A 9384-nucleotide genomic window follows, 5' to 3' on the forward strand; every position below is an offset into this window, starting at 1 on the left:
TATAAAATAAAATATGTAATCATTATCCCATGAGACAATACTATTGACTTCAAATCATTCCATATTTGATTATAATTTTTTTACTTTAATTTGCATCCAAAACCCTTTGCTATAATATGTAAGATAAAAATTACATGTAAAATTTCTACCAAAAAAAAATTACATGTAAAATGTATCATTACTAAATAATGTTTAAAAAATTAACCCTGAGTGTATCATTAAACTTTGGATCATATGGGTTATCGGGTATCAGATTAGCTACGAGGTACGGTGTCGGTCAATATTGGCCATGTAAGATAGTTTTTCCATCAAAGATAACGATACCGTAGGGTCTTTTGACAATTATACCCCCATATTTGTACTATGCATCAATCCAATAACGGGCAAGTATTGATATTAGGGGTGAAACAGGGGCGAGGTGGGCTAGGTTTCTTAAGACCCAATCCAACCCAACCACGACCCTAATTAACCCTGAGTGAACCTATTTTTATCAATTGTGTCCTATGCATTAAAATATATATATATATATATATATATATATAAATGAAAAGTACTAATTGATCAATACACAATTAAAATTATGAAATGCAATACATAATAGATATTCAAGACACCTAATAAGAATCAACGACCTAGATTTCATCATTCTAAATAAAAGGATAAGATGACAATCATAAATTACATTATATCAATTAAGGTTTAAGTCAGGGCCAAGTTGGGCCTAGACTTTCAACCTAGGCGGGCCTAACCCTGATCTAAGGTCAATGTTTTTCAATCTTAACCCACCCTTAGGGTTAGAAATCTTAGCCAAGCCCTATTTGGATCATGACGAGTTGAAGCCATCAGGGCCAAACTTATATCCCCGATTGATATTGTCATGGGCCTAGGGGTGCCAATGGGCCAGGTTGGGCTGGTTTTTGAAAACTTTAGTCCAGCCCAGCCCTAGGTTGGCCCAAGCCAACCCTGTAGGGATTAGCCCGACCTAATTCAGCCCTAATAGACATTGATTGGGCCAGGCTTACCCTAACTAGACCAGTCCAGCCAAGCCCATCCCGGCCTAGTACTATTGGTTACTTTTTTTTTTTTTTTGTGCGAGTACTATTGGTTATTGGTTATACTTGGCTGCTTGATCTTGATACATTGTAAAGGTCAAAGACCAATGTTTTCGTATATATGTAATTGTAGAGAATGAAAGAATTTTTTTAGACCTTTCTATAAAATACCTATTCATAATTATTAATATATTTATATTATTATGTACTTAATATACAAGATTGGGATGGGTTGGATTGGGTGGGATTGGGTTGAGTTGAGCCCTCAGTCCAAGCCCAACCAAATCTGACCTCAAACCTGAAATTCTCAACCCTAACCCAACTTATAGGCTAAAATCTCAACCCTGTCCATGTTCGGGATGACGAGGCTTTTCGACACCCTTGCATGGGCCGATATTGATAAAGATCGCCGATAAGTCGAAACCTAGGACCATGGATTAACCACATGATAATAGTATTCACAGTATTGCTGCACCGTTACTCATATCTAATTAAAAGATAAATAAATAAATAAGAGAAAACCCACTTGTTGCTGCCAAAAAACCCCGCTAGTTGAACCTACACAAACACAGACGACGGAGGCCCGGAACTTTGTCCGGGGTTAGTCCTCTGACGCTCAAGTCAGGGTCGGCCGCACAGTTCAATAAGGGAGTAATGGTGAGGGTATCAGAGCTTATCTTCTTCCTTCTTCTCGGCCCCCTTATATAGCTCATAGGGTTTAGGGTTTTCCCTTTCCTTCCCCCGCGTCCTTCTCGGGGTCCACCTTCTTCCCTCTTAGAGTCCCACTCGAATACGTCCATCCTTCTAGGGGGAATATTCCCTTCATGCAGACGACGTGATCCCGCGTGATTTTGTGAGCGTGCCTCAGTGATTGAGCGTGCTTGAGCGTGAGTGATCTCTTGGAACCTTCGTCCGGCAGAGGTGACACGTGTCCTTGCCCCCACCGAGAGGTCAATTTGGCTATATCAGGAGCCCCCTTACTCCCACTAGGAGCTTCTTCCTGTGGGAGTAACCAACATCTTCTTCCCTTTTTTTTTTTTTGGTTGACTTGTTCCTTCGGCCTTGGCATTACTAGCGACAGAGGCTTGGGGTCGACCAAGAGAAAGACCTTCGGTCGATTCGGATCGGCCTTACTGAGCCCCCTGCCGAGGCTAGGACCCTCAGTCAGGTCCGTTCGGCTTTGGCCGAACTCCCAACCGAAGGAGGGACCCTCGGTCAGGTCCGTTCGGGTTTGGCCTAACTCCCCACCAAAGGAGGGACCCTCGGTCAGGTCTGTTCGGCTTTGGCCGAACTCCCAACCGAAGGGGGGACCCTCGGTCAGGTCCGTTCGGCTCTGGCCGAACTCCCCACCGATGGAGGGACCCTTGGTCAGGTTCGTTTGGCTTTGGCCGAACTCCCAACCGAAGGTGGGACCCTCGGTCAGGTCCGTTCGGCTTTGGCGGAACTCCCATCCGAAGGAGGGACCCTCGGTCAGGTCCGTTGGCTTTGGCCGAACTCCCAACCGAAGGGGGGACCCTCGGTCAGGTCCGTTCGGCTTTGGCCGAACTCCCATCCGAAGGAGGGACCCTCGGTCAGGTCCGTTCGGCTTTGGCCGAACTCCCAACCGAAGGTGGGACCCTCGGTCAAATCCTTTCGGCTTTGGCCAAACTCCCAACTGAAGGGGGGACCCTCGGTCAGGTCCGTTCGGCTTTGGCCGAACTCCCAACAGAAAGGGGGACCCTCGGTCAGGTCCGTTCGGCTTTGGCCGAACTCCCATCCGAAGGAGGGACCCTCGGTCAGGTCCGTTCGGCTTTGGCCGAACTCCCAACCGAAGGTGGGACCCTCGGTCAAATCCGTTCGGCTTTGGCCGAACTCCCAACCGAAGGGGGGACCCTCGGTCAGGTTCGTTCGGCTTTGGCCGAACTCCCATCCGAAGGAGGGACCCTCGGTCAGGTCTGTTCGGCTTTGGTTGAACTCCCAACCGAAGGCGGGACCCTCGGTCAGGTCTGTTCGGCTTTGGCCGAACTCCCAATCCAAGGGGGACCCTCGGTCAGGTCCGTTTGGCTTTGGCCGAACTCCCATCCGAAGGGGGGACCCTCGGTCAGGTCCGTTCGGCTTTGGCCGAACTCCCATCTGAAGGAGGGACCCTCGGTCAGGTCCGTTCGGCTTTGGCCAAACTCCCAACCGAAGGAGGGACTCTCGGTCAGGTCCATTCGGCTTTGGCCGAACTCCCAACCGAAGGTGGGACCCTCGGTCAAGTCCGTTCGGCTTTGGCCGAACTCCCATCCGAAGGGGGGACCCTCGGTCAGGTCCATTCAGCTTTGGCAGAACTCCCAACCGAAGGTGGGACCCTCGGTCAGGTGTGTTCGGCTTTGGCCGAACTCCCAGCCGAAGGGAGGCGTTCTGTTAGGTCCATTCGGGCGCAAACCTCGAGGCTTCGTATCCTGACGTGGCGGTGCCATTAATGCTCGGGAAGTCGTACCGCCTTTCCCCCATCTATATAGTGTGGGGGCCCATTTGTGGGGCATTTTTCTTTTCCCTTCGGAGAGCTCACCTTCGGCCTCGGTGTCCCTTTGAACCTTTGCCTTCATCTTCCCTTGGTTTAGCAACACCCACAAGTAAGTGATGTCTTCCTCGTTGGGCTACAACCCATCGTCCCGCGAGAGGTCAAGGCCGAAACGTAGGCATAGGAGTCCTGGGGAAGTCCGAGGGATGTCCTCGGATTCCACCGACTCTCCCTCCTCCCGCGACTCATCGTCCACTGCCTCATCGTCGGGGTCCAGGGGTGGCTCCAACGGTGAGGGGTTCAGGGAGAGGGTGCTCGATTCCCGAGCCCAGACCCAGGAGCCCCTAGAAGTGGAGGCTCTCAACATCGTCTCTACCATGGACGAACCAGAACTGGAGGAGTTGAGGGCCTCCTTCGATGTTTCGGACGCTTTCGAGCTCCGTCTGCCCAGACCCTCGGACCGAGCCAACTATCGGAACTCTGAGGAGCTGTGCTTGTACAAGGAGGCCTTCAAGGCCGGTCTTCGGCTGCCCCTCCACCCCTTCTTTACCAAAGTGTTTCGGCACTATGGGGTATGCCCGACCCAGCTAACGCCGAACGGGTGGCGACAAGCGTTAAGCTTCGTCATCTTCTTCTTACGGCACAAGAGGCCCCTCTCCCTTCCCCTCTTCATCAACTGTTTCCTTCTTCATGCCTGCAAGGGGCTCACGGGTTTGTATTATTTTTGCCCCCGAAAGGACCTTCGGCTCCTGAAGGGTTACCCGAATTCCATCCACGGATGGAAGGAAAAGTTTTTCTTCGTGAAGTCGACCGAGGGGGTGCCCTTCGGCACAGTCTGGGATATCCCGGACCTTAGGAATGTGAACTCCGCCCCTGCCCTATTTGGGGCAGACGCAGAGTCGTTGGCAATGGCGAGGCGGCAAGAAGGTTGTTCTCCAGTCGAGGTCGACTGCCTCAAGTTCGACGCCATACTCTTTAAGTTCGGGCTTAGCCTGGGTGAGTTAGGCTAGCACCCGTCTGCTTCCTTCGAGTGTCGGTTCTTCACGCTAATTCCTTTCTTCTTCTTGTAGTGCAAGTCACCAGGGCCGAGGCTAAGGCAGCTGCCGCGGCGAGGCAGGCACAGATCAAGGAGGCCCAGGCACGTGACGCCCAACAACAGCCGAGGCCGAAGAGGAAGGAGAAGAAAGGACCGTCCTCTGAGACCCCGAAGAAGAGGCCCAGAGTCGAAGAGTCGAGTGCCGAGGCTGTCCAGGCCCTTGTAGCTCCTGGTTGAGACAGGCTTGCTTAAGACCCCTCCCCTGCCGCTGTCTCCCGAGGCCCGAGGGTTGCGACGACGAGGGCTGAGGTGGGGTTCGTCCCCCAATGGTCAGTGAAGGAAGACGACACGCTGGCCGTCAGACGGGTCGCTCGAGAGTTGGTGATGAAGGGGAGTCTTCCCCGAGATGCCACCGAGGCCCAGAAGCAAGGGACGGCGGCGATGATCACGTCCGCATGCATCTTCATGGCGGGGGTAAGCTTCGGTCCCCCTACCTTCTTCTTCTATTGTTCTTTTTTTTTTTTTTTTTTTTTTTTTTGCATTCTGACCTTCGGTATTTCGTGCAGGCTCAGAATCAGATGGGTCAGCTGGCAGCTCAAGCCGAGGCTATGTGTCGAGACCTTGAGGTCACCGAGAGGGAGAAGGTCTCCCTGGACAACGAGCGCACCCTCCTCCTCGAGAAGGTGGAGCACTTGGAGAAAGAACTAGTCTTCGAGCGCCGAGAGTGCGATCGGAAGCTCTCGGAGCTGAAGTCGCAGGTGAAGGCCCGAATTCAGGAAGTCATGGCCCGAGGGGTCGAGGAGTATCGGTCCTCCGAGGACTTTAAGGAGGAGATAAAACGCGCCATCGCCCCGGGGTACACAATGGGCGCCACCGAGGTCCGAGATTGGGTCCTCGAGCGCTACCCCGGGGTCTCCTTTGAGGATAGCGACCTCATCTTCGAGGACAACGATGTGGAGGTGGCCTCGTCGGCCATCGAGGTTACCGATGGCGGAGGCTGCAGCGAGGAAGGTGAGGTCCAACTGCATCGAGAAGTCCCCCCGACTCCCGGCCATGGAGGTTCTGATCAGGAGACCCTCCCAGCCGAAGACGAGGCCGCGAACCCGATGGACACCCCTTGAGGTCACCTCGGGCCTCAGCTCAGACCGCCCCCCATTTTGTTATATAACCAGCCTTTGGGCTTCTTGTAGCTTCGGGCATTATGCCTTATGTAATTAGCCTTCGGGCTTTTAATGTAATCCTTGCCTTCGGGCTTTATGAATGCATAAGTCTTTTTTCATCTCTTCTGTCCCTTTAATGTTGTCTTTAATTCGTAGATAGGTGCAAAGAGCCGAAACCCTAGTTGACCTTCTTAGGCGCATGGCCCCGAGACTTGACCGAAGGGTCAGACGAAGGCCGACCCTGCAATCGCCAAGCAACTTTTTCTAAGTGTTTTCCCTCTTATCTCCAGTCGAAGGGTCTGTCAGACGGAGGCCGACCCTGCAATCACCAAGCAACTCTTTCTAAGTGTTTTCCCTCTCAGCTCCAGCCGAAGGGTCTGTCAGACGGAGGCCGACCCTGCAATCACCAAGCAATTACCAAGTGTGCACCCTCGGCTCCAGCCGAAGGGTCTGTTAGACGCATGGATCTAAGTCTTGGCTGAAGGCCGACCCTTCGATAGTCAGACGGAGGCCGACCCTGCAATCACCAAGCAATTACCAAGTGTGCACCCTCGGCTCCAGCCAAAGGGTCTGTTCCTTTGGTAAGTTCCCTCGACCCCGAGTCAGGTTAGGTCAACGGTGACCTTCGGTCAGGTCCGTTCGGCTTTGACCGAACTCCCAACCGACGGGGGGACTCGGCCAGGTCAGCCCAGCCTTGTTTGTGCCTCGACCGAGGTGTGGACCTTCAGTCATCCGTTCAGCAGGGTAAAAGGTTATCAGCCTGGAGAATGTCTCAATTACCGTAAACCAGCTCTCGTATTATCCATGAATGAAATCTTCCGGATTTTAAGATGAATTACAACTTAAAGGTGCACAAGGGCGATAATTACAAAGAACTACAAACGGAAAAACTACAAACGACAAGAGTGCGTGCCCGCCACTTCACTACTGGTGGAATTTTCTTAAATTCTGAGAGTTCCACGATCGGGGTACCCTTCCTCCCCCCGTAGTCTCTAGGTGATAGGACCCTGGTCGTATTACCCTCGAGACTCTGTAGGGACCTTCCCAGTTTGGATCTAGCTTCCCTTGATGTCTTGGGTCTGACACTTCCGCCCTTCTCAGGACAAGGTCGCCCTGCCTGAACTCGTTCTTCCGAACTTTGGTGTTGTAGTGCCTCGCGACCCTCTGTTGGTAGGCAACGACCCTTTCTTGCGAAGCCTCTTTGGTTTCTGCCAAGAGGTCTAGATTCGCCGGGAGCCCTCTGTCATTTTCGTCTTCGTTGTAGTACCGAATCCGATGGGTAATGGCCCCTATCTTTATTGGGAGTACAGCTTCAATGTCGTATGTTAACATGAAGGGTGTTTCTCCGGTAGCTAACCTCTCAGTAGTGCGGTAAGCCCAGAGAATGTGGTGCAACTCGTCTGCCCATAGTCCTTTGGCATCATCTAGCCTCTTTTTTATCCCTTGGAGTAGCATACGGTTGGTTACTTCTGTTTGCCCGTTGGTCGGTGGATACCCGACGGAGGTTTTCCTGTGGTTGATTCCGAGGGCCTCACAGAACGCGTCAAAGGTTGGATTGGCAAATTGAGTTTCATTGTCCGTTACCACAACCTGGGGGATTCCAAATCTGTATACTACCGCCCTTTGGAAGAAGTCCCTTATGTTCTTTTCGGTTATCGTCGCTAGGGCTTCGGCTTCCGCCCACTTCATGAAGTAGTTGACTGCCACCATGGTAAACTTCCTTTGTCTCGTGGCCAGGGGGAACGGGCTTAGGATGTCCATCCCCCACATGGCGAACGGTACTGGGCTAGATAAGGACGAGAGCTCGGTAGAATGTAGCCTAGGCACGGGGGCGAACATTTGGCACTTGACACATTTCCTGACCAGTGATTCTACGTCCTTCCTCATTGTCGGCCAGTACAGGCCCTGCCTTAGTACTTTATGCGCCAGAGCCCGGGCTCCAAGGTGTTGGCCACATATCCCTTCATGCACTTCCCAGAGTGCGTACTCGCTGTCGAAAGAATCCAAGCACTTGAGGTATGGCGAGGTGAACCCTATCTTGTACAGCGTGTCGTCCTTCAGGAAGAAGCGCGCTAACCTCATTCTTACTTTTCTTGCTTCGTCCCTATTCTCTGGGAGCTTTCCTTCTTTGAGGTATTCTGTTATGGTGTCCATCCAGCTTTGGCCGTTTTCACCTACGGGTAATACCTCGCGAGGTTTTTCGATGCTTGGTTGTGGTAGTACTTCGAAATACACCGCTCGTCCAAGTTCTACGAAGTCAGATGTGGCCAGCTGTGATAGTGCGTCTGTGCTAGCATTCTCTTCTCGTGACACCTGCTTTACCTCAAATTCCTTGAAAGCCGCTAACCTGTCTCGCACCGTGTTCAATTATTCGGCCATCCTTTGCTCTTTGGCCTCGTATTCACCATTCACTTACCGTACCACGAGTTGGGAGTCGCTATGCACTACCAGTTCCTTCACCATCAAAGCCCGAGCCAGATTAATTCCGGCTATTATCGCTTCGTATTCCGCTTCGTTGTTGGAGGCGTCGAAGTCGAACCGTAGGGCGTATTCTACTTTGAAACCCTCGGGGCTTACCAACACGATTCCTGCGTCGCTTCCATCGCTGTTGAAAGCCCCATCCACATACAATGTCCAAGCCTCATCTCCTCGTTCCTCGGTAGATTCCCGTGGGTCATCGGGGATCGTCGTCTCCGCTATGAAGTCTGCGAGGGCCTGTGCTTTAATTGTTGTTCTCGACTTGTGCTGGATGTCGAACTCTCCCAACTCTATGGCCCAATTTACCAGGCGATTGGACATATCTGGTAGCTGCAGTATCTTCTTCAGGGGCTGGTCGGTGAGTACGCATACCGTATGTGACTGAAAATATGGTCTCAGCTTTCTTGCCGCCGTCACGAGGGCGTACGCCACTTTCTCCTCCTTTCAGTATCTTGTCTCGGCATCTAGAAGGGTTCGGCTGACGTAGTATATTGGCCGTTGTTGCCTTCCTTCCTCTTTCGTCAATACTGCGCTTACAGCAACTGCCGATACAGCAAGGTACAGCTGCAAGGCATCCCCGGTGTTCGCCTTTGTCAGCAGCGGGGGTGCGGCCAAGTATACCTTCAATTGTTCAAAAGACTTTTCGCACTCCTCCGTCCACTCGAACTTTTTGGTCCCTTTCAGCGCTTTGAAGAAGGGGAGGCATCTATCTGCAGATCGAGACATGAATCTTCCGAGGGCGGTGACCCGACCCGTCAGCTCCTGGACTTGCTTCACGTTCTGGGGTGACCTCATGTCCCGAATGGCTTGTATTTTGACTGGGTTGGCTTCGATTTCTCTCTCCGAGACGATGAAGCCGAGGAACTTTCCCGAGGCTACTCCGAATGCACATTTTGTTGGGTTCAGCTTCATGCCGTACCGTCGCAGCACCTGGAACGCCTCTTCCAAGTCTTAGATGTGTCTTTCCCCCTTCAGGCTTTTCACGAGCATGTCGTCCACATATACTTCCATGGTTTTGCCGATCATCCCTTTGAAAATTTTATTCACCAATCTTTGATAGGTGGCCCCTGCATTCTTTAGTCCGAAAGGCATGACCTCATAGTAGTACAGCCCACCCTCGGTTATGAAGGATGTTTTCAGGACATCGGCCTCAGACATTTTGATTTGGTTGTA

This window comes from Macadamia integrifolia, chromosome 9, assembly GCF_013358625.1.
Source record: "Macadamia integrifolia cultivar HAES 741 chromosome 9, SCU_Mint_v3, whole genome shotgun sequence".
Taxonomy (NCBI): domain Eukaryota; kingdom Viridiplantae; phylum Streptophyta; class Magnoliopsida; order Proteales; family Proteaceae; genus Macadamia; species Macadamia integrifolia.